At 46.9% G+C, this 14,991-nt stretch overlaps 1 long non-coding RNA gene across 1 annotated transcript in view; it reads right to left on the bottom strand.

The window, feature by feature from the left end:
• LOC144768521 (uncharacterized) overlaps positions 1-13,808 on the bottom strand; it is a 40,156-nt gene extending 26,348 nt beyond the window's left edge. Inside the window, exon 1 of the long non-coding RNA XR_013598559.1 lies at positions 13,730-13,808. This is a non-coding gene — a long non-coding RNA (uncharacterized LOC144768521). The remainder of the gene's footprint in view (positions 1-13,729) is intronic.
• Positions 13,809-14,991: the final 1,183 nt, after the last annotated feature.

Here is a 14,991-nt window from a genome sequence, read left to right as displayed (position 1 = left end):
CCCCCCAGGAGCTCCTCAGGGAGTCATTCAAAAAGACAACGGGAAAGATACAGCGACAAAGAAAGCGACAAGGATTACTCAGAGTCAGACTCCTCAGCGTCTGACTACTCAAAGTCAACCAAGGATTATTCAGAGTCATATGACTCAGAGTCAACCATCCACAAGACAATTCCAAAGAGTTATTCACCCCTCAAGAGTTCCTCAAGGAGTCATTCAAAGCATGACACACAGTACTCTGATGAGGAAAGAGAGTCTAATGGGACAGATCGCACTCCTGGACAAGAGGGCATCCTGCACAACAAGTGGGAGAGAAAGACAAACCCTAGAAGAAGGGGTCGCACTGGTCAACACCTGAAGTCGGCGCAGGAACATCAGTCGTCAAGCAGTGAAGACGAGGCCAAGGAAGCATCTGGCAGGAGACCACATCACCCCCAGATCAGAGGTGTTAGAGCATCAAACAAGCGTGAAGGAGAAACAGATCGCACAAGACAGACTGATCTTCCACAGCAACGAATCAGAAAAGATCCATGCATATTTGGCTCCCGCGACAATGAAGAAACGGAGAGGAAATCGTTAACTTCAGGCGAGAAGGACAAAGAGGCAAAAGCTTGGGATCAAGCACAAGGAACAAGCACGGGGTCATCAAACGAACCCCCAAATGAGACAGCATTGAAGATGCTCCAACAAAGGCACACGGAGAAGCATATCAAAGACAATTCAAAGGGAAAGAGCAATTTGTCGCGGACTACGGACTTCCAAAATCCATTACCCAAGACAGTTTCAAAGAAATGTTTGAGAAGGAATGGGAAGAAGGATCTCTCTGATGCGGAGCGCACATCCATTCAGCCCTGGAAGTTGACAAAAGACTTCTCTGACCCGGAAAGCACGTCCATGGCCAGGAACTCCTCTGGTTCAGAGAGCACATCTGTCCGATCCTTTAAAAGGGGTATGGCCCGGACCTCCTCTGATTCAGAGAGCGCATCTGCCCGATCCTGGAGGTCGACAAAAGACTTCTCTGACCCAGAGAACATGTCTGTCCAATCCCGTGAGTCGACCAAGTCATGGTCCCGACAACAGACATGGCGTCAACCACCCGAACGCACCATGGAACCAAAGGACATCCTTCCCGTCAAAAGCAACATGTCACACACTAAGGTCTCTGAATACTTAGCCACCTCACCGGATAACCTGTCATGTCAGGCACAAGTATATTCAGACACAGATCAGACACCGTCACCCCTGAAGGGGTCCGCAAGGCTGACTCACAGGACCTACAAAAGGAAGACAGAGACAGTGTACCCCAGTAACCGGATGGGAAAGGACCAGCCAGTCACTCCGCAAGGAAAGCCGGACGTGTCAGTAGAGAAATATCATCAGATGAGAGAGAAACATGCCCATGCACCGATAGCTCACAAGCTCGCCAGACAACCCGAGGCCGTGAATGAGTTACCAAACCAAACCAAGACAGTCTCATCAGGTAACACCGTACTGTCTGGTATACATGACTCTGAATTTGAGGGCAGTGTTGCCCTCGGCCGGACAAGACAAAAGGAAGCAAAAGTAGATGAGGGCGCTCGGAAGAGGACCGGAACATTATCCACTCGTGAAAGAGATCGAGCATTTGAACCAACCGTAGTTACACCACCGGAAGGAAACATGGGGACTGCGGACCGCGAGAGTCAACAGTTTACACGCAACGTGATCAAGAATGCCTTGATCAAGGCAACAGAAAGATTGACCAAAGCCAAGCCCACCACTGATTCAACACTACTGAAGCTTGAAAAACAGGCCGTCCGCCGACCCGTGTGGTGGATTGAAGAATTGCGAACACTGAAGACATTAAGCTCATTTTGTTAAGAAGGGGGGAGATGTAATATAGTTGACAGTCTAGTAGCTGGGATGGGAGGAGCTAGGTGGGCTGAGGGAAGAGGAGGAGTCAGGACAGGATGAGGGCGGTTAGAGTAGGGACAGGAGACAGGTTGGATGTACTAAAATAAAGCTCCAGGTTATATAGCAATAAGTGTCTGTGTTTATTGTAGCAGGATGCTACAGGAGGTATGACATGATTTTACTAGGGGTAGGCAGATTAACTGTCCGCATGTTACAGGTTTGTCCTGCGGTGGTTCCCGTCCCTCAGCCCTCACAGACTTGTGGGGGTGACATTTTTATTCCTCGCCATTTTCGATCCTCTCACAGCACAATATTCACTCTTTCAGCTCTCTATGCACTGTAAAAGAGGTGTCTGTCCCTGACCAGGAGGGAGGGGCAGAGGCCCTGGAGGGGGTCCTACGCTTTGCAAGGTCAGTGCTCCTTCAGCTTTGGAGGTGACAATATGGCAGTCTTGAATTAAACAGCTCTGAATGGGTGAATGGATGCCATGCTGGGGTCCTGTCTGTGAATATGCCCTTGGTTTTTATAAGTTCTTACGTTGAGCACATTTGACTGTGCTCACACATTGTCAAACCACTGAACAGAGACACAGGGAGAGTAGGATCTGCCCAGGACCATAGTGCCAATAGCAGCAACATACCCCTCCAGCACAGCACAGCAATCTCATAATAAAGAACACACAAGACACATTGGGGCATTTTATCAAGGGATTTATCTCTGCTTTTTTGGCTTTAAAAGCCAAGAAAGTGGAGATAAAATTATCTCCCTATTACCTAGCTGTCGCTAACACCAGTTAGCGACAGCTAGTAGGAGATAGCGACCATCTTGGGCCCTGCTATGCATGTCAGAGAAATTTATCACTAATGACATGCAAAGTGGGCGTGCCAAGATGTTAGCGACTGGAAACAGTTGCTAACATCGCTTTCTCCTATTACCAACTTTTGGAGATATTCGCGCTAAGCGCGAATATCTCCAAAAGCTAACACCTGCCCCTGAGCAGTTCTTAGCCATGTTATCCAATGGGAGGTGGATAACATGGCTAAGAGCATTCGCTCGGTAATGCATGAATATCGCTGACTTTTCAGCGATATTCATGCATTGCGGCTGATTTTTATCGCATTTGCGATAAACCTTGGTAATACCAAGGTTTAGCTGCGATAAAAATCGCCGCAGCTCAGCGGTAAATTTTTTGTCTCTAACCAAGCAATAGCGATAATTATCGCTATTGCTTGGTAATATGCCCCTTTTATGCTCGGAATGCGCGTCATTAGTGATAAATATCACTGACATGCAAAGTGGGGCCCAAGATGGTCGCTATCTCCTACTAGCTGTCGCTAACTGGTGTTAGCGACAGCTAGGTAATAGGGAGATAATTTTATCTCCACTATCTTCGCTTTTAAAGCCAAAAAAGCGGAGATAAACCCCCTTGATAATATGCCCCAGAGTGATATGCTAGAGCAGAGCTTTCCAAACTGAGGTTCTTCCTTGCACTAATAATCAAATTTGTATTAGAAGCCAATCTGGAGGGGGTGCTATGTGATGTTGCGGTTGAACCCTATGGTGTGTTGATCTCTCCGCAAGGTTGTGTAGCTAAGCTTGCAGGGCTCTTGTTCTGAGATCCCATCTGTTAATATCTGTCCACAGACACGCAACTAAACTCTGGGACCTACTCGACAATGCGTCACCGGACATCGCCTTCCTTACAGAAACATGGATGAACACATCATCAGCACCCGACATCGCCATAGCCATACCGGACGCTTACAAGATCATCCGAAAAGACCGCACCAATCAAACAGGAGGAGGCATCGCCATCATCCACAGGAACACCATCAAAATCACGACCAGCTCCGACGATAATTTTGCAACCGCCGAACATCTCCACTTCCAGATCCACACCGATCCTAGGACCACACTCAGAGGCACCCTCATCTACAGGCCTCCAGGTACCCGTACTCAATTCAGCGATGACATCTCGGACTTCATCAACCCACATGCCCTCGCCTCCGAGAACTACATTCTTCTAGGAGACCTCAACTACCACCTTGAAAACAAACATGACAGCAACACCACCACCCTTCTAGATAACCTGGCCAATTTCGGACTCAAACAACTTGTTGACACCCCCACCCATGCAGCCGGACACACGCTCGACCCTATCTTCACCTCCAGCAAGCACATCTCCTTCGATCGCACCACAGCTCTCCATTGGACGGACCACAGCTGTGTTCACTTCAGCTACAAAACCACCCTGAACCACAACCGCCCACAACCTATTCCTCGAAGGAACTGGAACAAAATCACCTCCGACCAACTTCTCACATCTCTCAACCAAAACCCTCCCACCCTCTCATTGGACCCAAACCAAGCTGCCACCAATCTCAAGCAATGGATCACCCACAGTGCTGACGAATTAGCACCCCTGAAAAAGCACCAGATCAAATCAGCCAGTAAAAAAGCTCCCTGGTTCAATGATGACCTTAAGAAATCCAAGAAGCTATGCCGCACCCGGGAGAAAACATGGAGAAAAAACCCAACCACAGACAACATGGCCACCCTCAAGGCAGCCACCCGCAAACACCACCAACTGATTCGATCCGCCAAGAAATCAGCATTCAAGGATCGTCTCGACAACAACACTCACAACAGCAAGGAACTCTTCAACATTGTCAAAGAATTCACCAACCCCACCGCAGCATCTAACGACATCACTCCCTCCCAAGACCTCTGCAATGCGTTATCCTCCTTCTTCTACAACAAAATTGCCGACATCCACAACAGCTTCGAGAATACTCCCAGCGACCAACCCTCCCCACCCCCCCCAGGTCCTTCTCCCCCAACTAACAACCTTAAAGACTGGAACCCAATCACCACTGAAGACACCATCCGCCTAATGAACTCAATCTACTCTGGCTCGCCAACCGACCCCTGCCCCCACTACATCTTCAACAAAGCTGACTCCATCATCGCACCCCATCTCTGTGATGTCATCAACTGCTCGTTCAACTCTGCCACCTTTCCAGATAGCTGGAACCACGCCGAACTCAGCGCCCTTCTGAAGAAACCCACAGCAGACCCCTCTGAACTTAAAAACTACCGACCCATATGCCTCCTCCCATTCCCGGCCAAAGTCATTGAGAAAGCCGTCAACAGCCAACTCGCCGCCTTCCTCGAATCCAACAACTCCCTCGATCCATCTCAATCCGGGTTCCGAGCCAAACACAGCACCAAAACCGCCCTCATAGCAGCGACTGACGACATCCGAACACTACTGGACAACGGAGAAACAGTGGCCCTCATTCTACTCGACCTCTCTGCCGCTTTCGACACAGTCAGCCACAGCACCCTTATACAACGCCTCAGCAACACCGGCATCCAAGGAAAAGCCTTTGGACTGGATCATCTCTTTCCTCGCTGGGAGAACTCAAAGAGTCCGACTTCCCCCATTCAACTCTGAGGCCACTGAAGTCACCTGTGGCGTACCACAAGGATCTTCACTCAGTCCCACCTTCTTCAACGTTTACATGAGCCCACACGCTTCCATCGCGCGTCAACACAACCTCAACATCATCTCTTATGCCGACGACACCCAGTTAATCCTCTCCCTCACCAAAGACCCCAACACCGCCAAAACCAATCTTCACGAAGGCATGAAAGAAGTAGCCGAATGGATGAAACATAGCCGCCTAAAACTCAACTCAGACAAAACGGAGGTGCTCATCCTAGGATCCTCCCCATCTGCCTGGGACGACTCTTGGTGGCCTTCCGCTCTGGGCGCAGCACCCACACCCACAGACCATGCACGTAACCTCGGCTTCATCCTAGACTCCTCTCTCTCGATGTCCAGACAAGTCAACGCAGTCTCATCCTCCTGCTTCAACGTACTTCGCATTCTCAAAAAGATCTTCCGCTGGATCCCCCGCGAGACAAGAAAGACTGTCACCCACGCACTGGTCACGAGTCGACTGGATTATGGTAACACACTATACGCCGGAATCACAGCAAAATTACAGAAAAAACTCCAACGCATCCAAAACGCATCAGCGAGACTCATCTTAGACATCCCTCGCCAAGATCACATCACCGGACACCTAAAAGACCTCCACTGGCTTCCCGTCAACAAAAGAATTACCTTCCGCCTTCTCACCCACGCTCACAAGGCCCTCTACAATCTAGGACCCGAATGCCTCAACACTCGACTGTCCTTTTACAATCCTACCCGCCAACTAAGATCGTCCAATCAAGCCCTCGCCACAGTCCCGCGTATCCAAAAATCCACCATGGGCGGCAGATCCTTCTCCTTCCTTGCTGCCAAGACCTAGAACTCACTCCCCACTCACCTCCGCCTTACTCAAAACCATATCTCCTTCAGAAAAGACCTCAAAACCTGGTTATTCAACAAATAATGAACCCCTTCCCCAAGCGCCTTGAAACCCTCCGGGTGAGTAGTGAGCTATATAAATGCCTGAACTTGAACTTGAACTTGAACTTAATAAAAGAAAGGGCGTCATAGGCCCAGGGCTGATATTATGTTGCTTAATGTACTTCTGCCTCCGTTATTACAATGCTTGTGTTCCAAATTCTAAGCCTGTGACGACTCTGCATTATGTTCCTGCTTTGTATTTATGTTGTTATCATTTGCCAACTTGAGCTGTGATTGAGAGGTATAGTTACAGAAGAGTGAAAAGATAAAAGTAAAGATCCTTGGAATATTATGTTTTTTGAAACAGAGAAGCAGATGCACAGTCATCGCTGGGATTAGTCATCCTTTTTATCTTCAACCCTTCGAACGTTTTTATGATTTATAGTTCTTCACAGAAACTCATTGATAAATATTGCACATTTATGTCTAACAAACACTAACAGACCTGGGGCTGACCAGGCTACTCCAAATTTCAGAAGATACATTTCCATTAATGTGAATCGTGTAGTCACAGAAGCAAGCTGCCTCAGTTCGGCTTCTGTACTTAGTAAAACAATTATTCCTTCCTTAATTTAGACACAAAAAAAGAACAAGGGTGGGTTTTTCAAGAGTTGATGCAGCCGGGCTAGGGTGGCCTTCTTGGTCCTGGGCTGTCTCAATTCCTTGAGCTGTCCTCATGATGTTCCATCATGTCAGCTGGGTCTTCCTCGGATCATGCCACTCCTCCTGGAAGGTACAGTCCAGCTTCTTGTGCATGCAGGTAGGATTCCTTCGCTTTGCATATTAAATAGCAAGACCGTTCTGTAGGTAGTTTCCCGACCCTCCAACTCTGGTTGTTTGTACATTCCGAAAGTCCCATTTCAAGCAAGATGGGTTTATTTTTGCTGTTAAGTAAATTCTTTGTTTATATTTATGACTTTCAAAATTGGTTGAGATTCCAGCTCTGTGTTTACTGCTTACTCTTCCAGTGTAAATTCATTGTCATATAGCTGGGTCGGAACTGAGGTGGCGATTTTGTTTTTGTGCCGTAAATCACTGGGGCATGTGTCATAGTGTGCATGATTATATTCTTGTTTCAGGCCGAACCCTAACCTTGCTTACACCCAGTTTTGCCAGTCACTGTCTTTGTTAGAACAGATTCACAATTGCTTTATTTCCGTCCTGATTTCTCAAATTTGCTTGAAAATGCACATTTGCCTACTATTTTGACAAAATGTTATCGGTTAATGTTAGGTGGTTCGGACTTGCTCGCTCGCATTACCATGTCACAAGATGAAGATTGTCTAAAAGGTGTGTCACCAACATGAAAAGTTTGGAAAGCTGTGATCTAGTGTCTCTTTAATAGTTTCGGAGACTTCCAGTAGGGCTGTTTCAGTGCTATGAATGGCTCTAAAAGCCAGACTGACTGTCGTGGAGTATGTGGTTAGCTTCCACATATACCGTCAAAACTAGATTCATTAATTTTTCGAAGACTTTGGAAAAGAAGGGCAATCACGATATCGGCCTGTAGTTAGAGGCTACTCCTGGGTCAGCTGAAGGCTTCTTAAGTAGAGGCAGAATTTTAGCAATTTTCCAGCTATCAGGCACTGACCCCGTTTGCAGTGAGGTGTTCAGGTTTAGATTGACAGCTGGAATAATAATCTCAGCGATAGAAGACAGTATTTTAGCTGGGCAAGGATCCCGAGGGAGAGCCTGACTTCAAGGTTTTCATTACCTCCAGTGACTTTTCCAAGGGAATGGAAGGAAACTGTGTGAGACAAGACCCAGTCCCAGAGTTGACAGAGAGTAATGACTTTGTGGTTACATCTTTAGCCGGGGAAGGAATCTCAAAAGAGTGTTGAATAATTTAAATTTTGTCGTGGAAGTAAACCGCTAGATGGTTGAGCCACTCGTGCGTGGGGGTTAACGGATTTTCCATCATACTAGGGGATGAGAAGTCTTTTACAATTTTAAATATTTCTTTGCTTTTGTCCCCGGCTGCCTCAATTTTAGAGGAGAAAAAAAGTTTCTTTTCCTCAAGGATTTTATTGTAATGGGCTTTCAGTGAGTGTTTGTATCTGGCTTAATCCTCGGGGTTGAAATTATTCCGCCACACTCGCTCCAAGTGTTTACAGGCACTTTTGCTCTTTCTAAGGGCTTCTGTAAACAAGGGAGCAGAGGCATGAATGAATTTAGCCACATGAGTGGTGGGAGGGGCCACTTCCTATCACTATCACTTTCTTTAGGCGGTTGGCCATCACCTTCACGAGAATCCTGTAGTCCACATTGAGGAGAGATATGGGCCTCCAGTTCTTGAGGTCTTCTCTCTCCCTTCTGTTTGTACATGAGTTTATCATACCCTCGTGCAGGGATTGCAGCATATTACCCTTGCCCACTATTTCCTCGTAGAGGTCCATCAAGTCCAGCCCGATCAGGTCCCGCAGTGCAACATAAAGTTCCGCTGGGGGGGCCGTCATTTCCAGGGGGGCATATCAGCAAGACAATTATCGCCGCTTTAGCGGAAAGCGACGCTAATTGTATCGCCCTATTAACAAGGTCACGCTATTGCGTGAATCCTTGCCTCATGACCTTTTCTTTAACGCCCAGATTTGCATCTCTAATGAGATGCAAAGTGGGCATTCCTCCCCAGAATATTGGGAGAAAAGCCTCACGCTAACCTACAGAGCGATAAGAAAAGTAGTGCTAACCTCGGTTATCGCTACTTTCCTTACGCCTGCTTTTCATCTGACTTAGCTATGATATCCAAAGGAAGGTGGATATCATGGCTAAGTATGCCCTATCCTATCACTAATGTAGCACCAAACGTTGTGCGATTATCGCTGGAATCCCAGCGATAATTGCACATTTGGCAGCTAACTCGGTTGTTTTTATCGCTCTGGAGGTAAACGTCGCTGATAGCGTGCTATCTCCGTGATAAAAATAAGCGATCGCCGGCGATAATTATCCTGGCGCTAAGTGCGCTTAGCGGTAATTATCGCCGGTTGTTGGTGATATGCCCCCAGGTTTCTTGCCTCTCTTGGAGGTCATGGCCGCCAAGTTCAGCTCTTCTAGGGCGCAGGGTGCTTTCAGGCCTTCTCTCTCTTCTGGACCCAGTGTTTTTGAGATGCCCTACAGGAAACTATCCGCCTGGGCTCTCTTTGACAACTTCGGTGAGTAGAGTATGCCATAAAAGTCAGGTATGACTCTCATGACTTCCTTCTTCTCACTTTGGAGGTTGTCCTCCGAGTCCCGAAGCTCTACCAGCGGTGTGTGGGCTGTAAGTTCCCCCTCGAAACTGACTGCTCTTTGGTCAGAGAAGTGGATGGCGACCATGTAGCCCAGGCTTTACCGTTGGAGAGGTGAATAGGAAGTCGATCTGTGAAAGCACAATCCGTACAGCCTACTCCAGGAAAAATTCCTTCCATGCTTCTAATGACATCCCAGAGAGATGACTCACCTATCATCTCCACCAACAGCCTGGACGTCACATCCATCCCTGCAGAGCATGACCCAGTGCGTCCATCCAACTCTACTATGCAGTTGAAATCACCACCCATCAGGATGGTTCTGGAGGTCACGAGTTGCATCCTTAGCACCCTGAACATCTCGAGTCGCATTCTTCCCTGGGAGGGCATAGACATTGATGAGCCTAACATGCTCACTGACCCACAAGCCGTCCACGACCAGCACTCTGATTAGAATGTCAACTCCAGACGATTTGCAATTGTTACCTCCAGACCAAAAAGATGATGCGCAGTGTCCACTGCTGTTCGAGCTGTCTCTATAACTAGGCGTACGAAATCCTACATTCCTGAAAGCAGATATCTCGGTTCTGAGCGGCCAAGAAGCGCAAAGTGTCGACCCGCCTAACCTGATCCTTCACACTTCTGATGTTTAGGGTGAACAATGATACAGCCATTGTCTCTGCGCTAGCTGTCAATGTCTTGTTCGAAACCTACTGGCTGGTCCTGCTCTACCTCTCCTGTGCTGTCCTGGCGTTTCTGAACAAATCTCCTGTTCCCCCGTCTGGGATCCACTGTTCTGCCCACGTCGGGGATCCACTGTTCTATCACTCCTGTGGCATCGATGGGTCCCATCATTCCACCTCCTCCTTACTCTTGTTGTGGATGATGATGATGTTGTCGTCATCCTCTTCTCGCCTGGCTTTGTAGGTATGGAGATTGCCGGTGACGCGCCACTTGTTTGCTTTGGATTAGCCTGACGTCTAGCAGCAAGAAGAAGCATTGCACCTATCGCTCCTTCAACAAGCAGAATGCTGGTGACGCACTTAGGGTGACCAACCGTCCGTAAATTTCAGGGACCGTCCACAAGGCATCCTTAATTTAGGGTCCCATAATTACGGACGCCTTGCAGACATCATATTAAAATCAAAATTGGGAAATTTCAGTAAGGTATGCTGTTTCCCTGCGAGAGGACCCATGAGTTCAAAAGTTTTAACTCATGGCCTCTCGCACTTATCTTTTAAACTGAAGAGGCTGCCTGCAGCGACCTCTCTGGGACCTTGCACAGACTGTGGAGTGGTCCATTGTCATTCTGAGCTGAACACTTATAAAATGACAATGGGCCCTATTGTAGTGACAGCATGTGGTGTGCCTTCACCTGCTTCAGACTAGGGCAAGGCATTCTGCTTTTGTCTTGGCGCCATGCTGGAGAAAATAAAAATAAAATAACTAACAGCATTTTCACAGTACATTTGAAGTTCAGATTACAACATTCAAATAAAAATATACTATTTAATGTTTATTGTTACATTAGCACAATTTTGATTTCAGAAAGGGCCTGATGTCGCTTTGCAAAGCTGCACGCATACTGAAAAACTGTGAAGTGCATGAATGTCTCAAACGTATATAAACTTATATTGACTAGTACTTATTTTGGTTGTCTATTTACTTACTTATATTTTATTGTGCAACCTCCTTTGATATGTCTGTAAAACGTATGTTTTATCACAAATTTTTGTCCTGAATTTTGACCTTCTTTCCTGAATTTTTTTCCTGAATTTTGACCCTTTGTCCTGAATTTTTACACTGGCCGTCCTGAATTTGCACCCATGCCAGTTGGTCGCCCTGGATGCACTACTTGTTTGCTTTGGAGGAGCCTGACCTCTATCGGCAAGTAGGAGCATTGCACCTCCCTCTCCTTCACCGAGGTGCTTGTCAGTCCTCACCCATAGTGCCTCGAGCTTCGCTTCCTCAACTTCAGACGTTCATCCTCAGGTCTAATCTTATCCAGTGTTGTCCAAAACTGGTGCTGACAGTTTCCTGAGCAAATCTGAATTAACCCCACAGCATCAAAAATCCCAAACACTTATGCTCCCACAGGAATCACAGGTGGGATCAAACCAGGGCCGGCTCTAGAGCGGTGCGATCGGTGCCACCGCACTGGGCGCTGACTTGGGGTTGGTGCGTCATTTTTGCACGTATATTATCATCTTAAAAGCACCTGCTGCCACACTTCTGGCCTCTAACAATTTTCAGGCATCAATAAAATGTCAAGATAACTGTGATTAATCGTCTTCCTGGAAAGAGAACGGAGGTTTGTCTAGTGGAAGGTAGTGCAGAGGATTAAAAATGCCTGTTGCTAAGAGCGTGTACCATGGAGTTACCAAAGTGCATATAATGTAAATAGGTCGGTGGGTTACTGCTTCTGTAAGAGAGCTCCTTTTGTTACTTGTTGTTTGTAAGTCAAAATCCTAATATAGAACATTGAGCTATTAACTGTCATCAAAGAGCTGCATGCAAACTGCATGGTATATGTTAGAGCTATATGTTTATTGCCCAGTCTTTCATTGTCCTAATCTTGCCAAAAGGGTTCATTTGGCTAGAAAACAATTCTTATTATTAAAGAAAACCCCTAACAATGATGTTATGTTTTCAATTCTGAATTTGTGCTTTCCCAGAATAAGGACTCTTAAACTACATTGCCTACCAGTATCAAAGACATGTCACTCCTACATTACGTTACCAAGGAGAGGACTGGGCTGTTCCTGGGTTGAAGGTGCAGGTCACAGGGGTGTGGATATGTAGGGGCGGTTAAATACTAACCAGCCTGTGGATATCCATTTTGTTGGATATATTGGCCTCACACACCTTTGCAGGTGTCATGCTTCATCATGGGCAATGATCCTCATTGGGTGGGCGGTGCAATACCCAAAGGACAACACCTCAAAGAGGGGCTCTTTAACAGAGATCTTTTAATCCAACTGCCCATGGGTGAAGTGTGGGTGAGGGGCCAGAGTAGTAGTAGACGGAAAGTGTATTAAAATAACGCAGGAGTACCAGAAGGAACTTTATTCGGGTGGTCCCATGCGCTAACTAAAAACAATAGTTAGTCTGGGAGGTCAGGAAAGTGATGTATTCCGCACTCAGGACTATACTAAAAAGTGAAGGTTTTGGTCGACATGTTTCTCGCATCGGGTATATTCACACACGATTGATCAGGACCTATGAGTTGGCTGTCTACAGTATAGCTGATCTAGCTAAGTATCAGTACTTAAACAGTAGTTCCGAATTAAAGTAAAATACCTGCTAATACATTGTCCCATGCCTGGTATTGGAAACAAAAAAGGAGACAGGGAATTACATCTCGCAAGCAAGTATAGTTCAGTAATACACATACGTTCTGACCTGGTGCACTCTGTGGCATGCTAGTGTAAGTGGCTACTAGCGCGTCGTGCAAAATAAAAACATCAAATCCCACTAGTGCAACATCTCCAGGTGGAGTCGTGGTGAGTGACATGCTCACCCGCATGAAGAGGATGGAGCCATTACTAGTGACATTAAAAACAAGAAGAACTGCAGCAGTGGTGTTGTTCTAAATGGGTCAAAGTAACCCCACTCACCTAAAGGTCAATAGACTAATGTAACAGCAGTGCCTGGCGGGATAGACATCAGTGAGTCAAGCCTCTGTAGCTAAGGCTAAATTAAAGGAAAACAAGGAAGGAAAGCAAACAGCATGCATTTACATCTCATATTTTATATTATCCTGAGCCTTATTTGGTAAAAAGGACTATAGTCTGCAGTCCTAGGCAGGCGAGTACATTCTGAAAATTGTATCTCAAACAATCCGGCCATGTAGTGCTCATTAGCTATGCTTTTCACTGTTTCCCATGGAGTAATAATATCGAGTGTACATGGGAAAAGCGAATTGTTTCTATGAGGGTAGTAATTGACACCAACAGGTTGAGGTCACAAGGGGTCGGTGCGCCCATCACGGGCATCGGTGAGTGAATGGGCAACTGCTGTTGCCCGTGCAGACCATCTATTACAAGGGAACCCTTAGAGGCAAAAAAGGTTATGCCCGCCCGTGTTAGGATTGAAAACCTCGATAGTCAGTGATCAGTGGTATCGTCAGTACTAGTGGGGCAGGGACGTTCCTGTAGGGAGGTGTCCACTGCATGATCGTCAAAACACTTACTTCTTGCTCCCGTGCCGCTGCTGTGTCGCCTACCCTTCACCGCCAGGACCAGATAGTGCCGAGTGGTCCGGCGGTCGTGTTGATAAATTAGATTAAGGGCGGGGTAGGAGAGGAGTGTTTCCCGGGTCGCTGCGGGTCATGCAGTGAAGTCAGTAACTAGCGCGGCCATTTTGAACTGGTGTAGAGAGGCTTGATTTCCCTACTGCTAAGTCATCTACCTGACGGGCGAAGTCTTGCGTCTGGTATGTGATGCTCTTATAAGGGGGCATTACTCAAGTGGCTTATAAAGCGGAGGCAGAGGTATAAGGGAACAGTGTTACCCCGAACCCTGCGGGTGATTCGTTGATGGATTTCGAGGGTGAGGTCATATTGGAATAGTGTAGGAAGGGGCTATCCGACTACGGTCAAACAATAACTGGTGTTGACTCTCACGTGTCTGGTGTAGGCTTATGGAGTCAGAAAGTCTCTGTTTAGGCTCTTTACATATTTATAACCACATGAACCCTAATGGGGGGATAGGAGAGCAGTGTTACCCCGATCCCTGCGTGTCATTCGCTGATGGGTTCCGAAGGTGCGGTCATTTTGGAGTGATGTAGGAAGAGTCTATTCAACTATTGTTAAACCAAAAACCGGTATGGACTCTCATGTGTCTGGTGTTGGGTTACGGTGTCAGAAAGTCTCTGCTTAGATTCTTTACATATTTGTAACCACATGAACCCTAATGGGGGGGTCAGATAATGATAGTATCATCGTTCTTTCAATAAAAGTGTAAGAGTTCTCATGTCTAATATGACTTGTCACCCGGAGTCTGGTGGCTCACAATGCCACGGTGTTCTGTGTGGTCTAATTTAAGTAGTTAATAGAAACTGGAGGCTGCTGGGACATATGCCATGTGCAATAGTCCTCATGCAGGTTATTAAGCCAAAGGTTTTAGGCTTTTCTCAATGGGAGTGCCGGGGCTCATGTGTCATAGGTGCGTCACATGTGGTACAAATACGAATAAGTTTAGAGGGAGCTCCAAGGGATGTTTTCATTGAGCCCCTTCCTGTCTGAGGCCAGACGATAGATCCACCTTTGTTCCCTAAAGAAGAGGTTCTGTTTCGTTATGCCTGGGTTTGCTTCAATAATTAACCACTGTAAGGAATCAGCTGTGTGATTGGTCTCAAGGTAGTGTCTACACATCTTTGTATTCACCTTTCTGCAGCGGAAGTTACTCCGGTGCACAGAGATACGTTGTTTGATAGGTCGAGTGGTCATCCCCA

The sequence above is a fragment of the Lissotriton helveticus genome, chromosome 1_1 (genome assembly GCF_964261635.1).
Source record: "Lissotriton helveticus chromosome 1_1, aLisHel1.1, whole genome shotgun sequence".
Taxonomy (NCBI): Eukaryota; Metazoa; Chordata; class Amphibia; order Caudata; family Salamandridae; genus Lissotriton; species Lissotriton helveticus.
The sequence above is the reverse complement of the archived record's forward strand: the minus strand, read 5'-3'. Positions and strand labels throughout refer to the sequence as shown.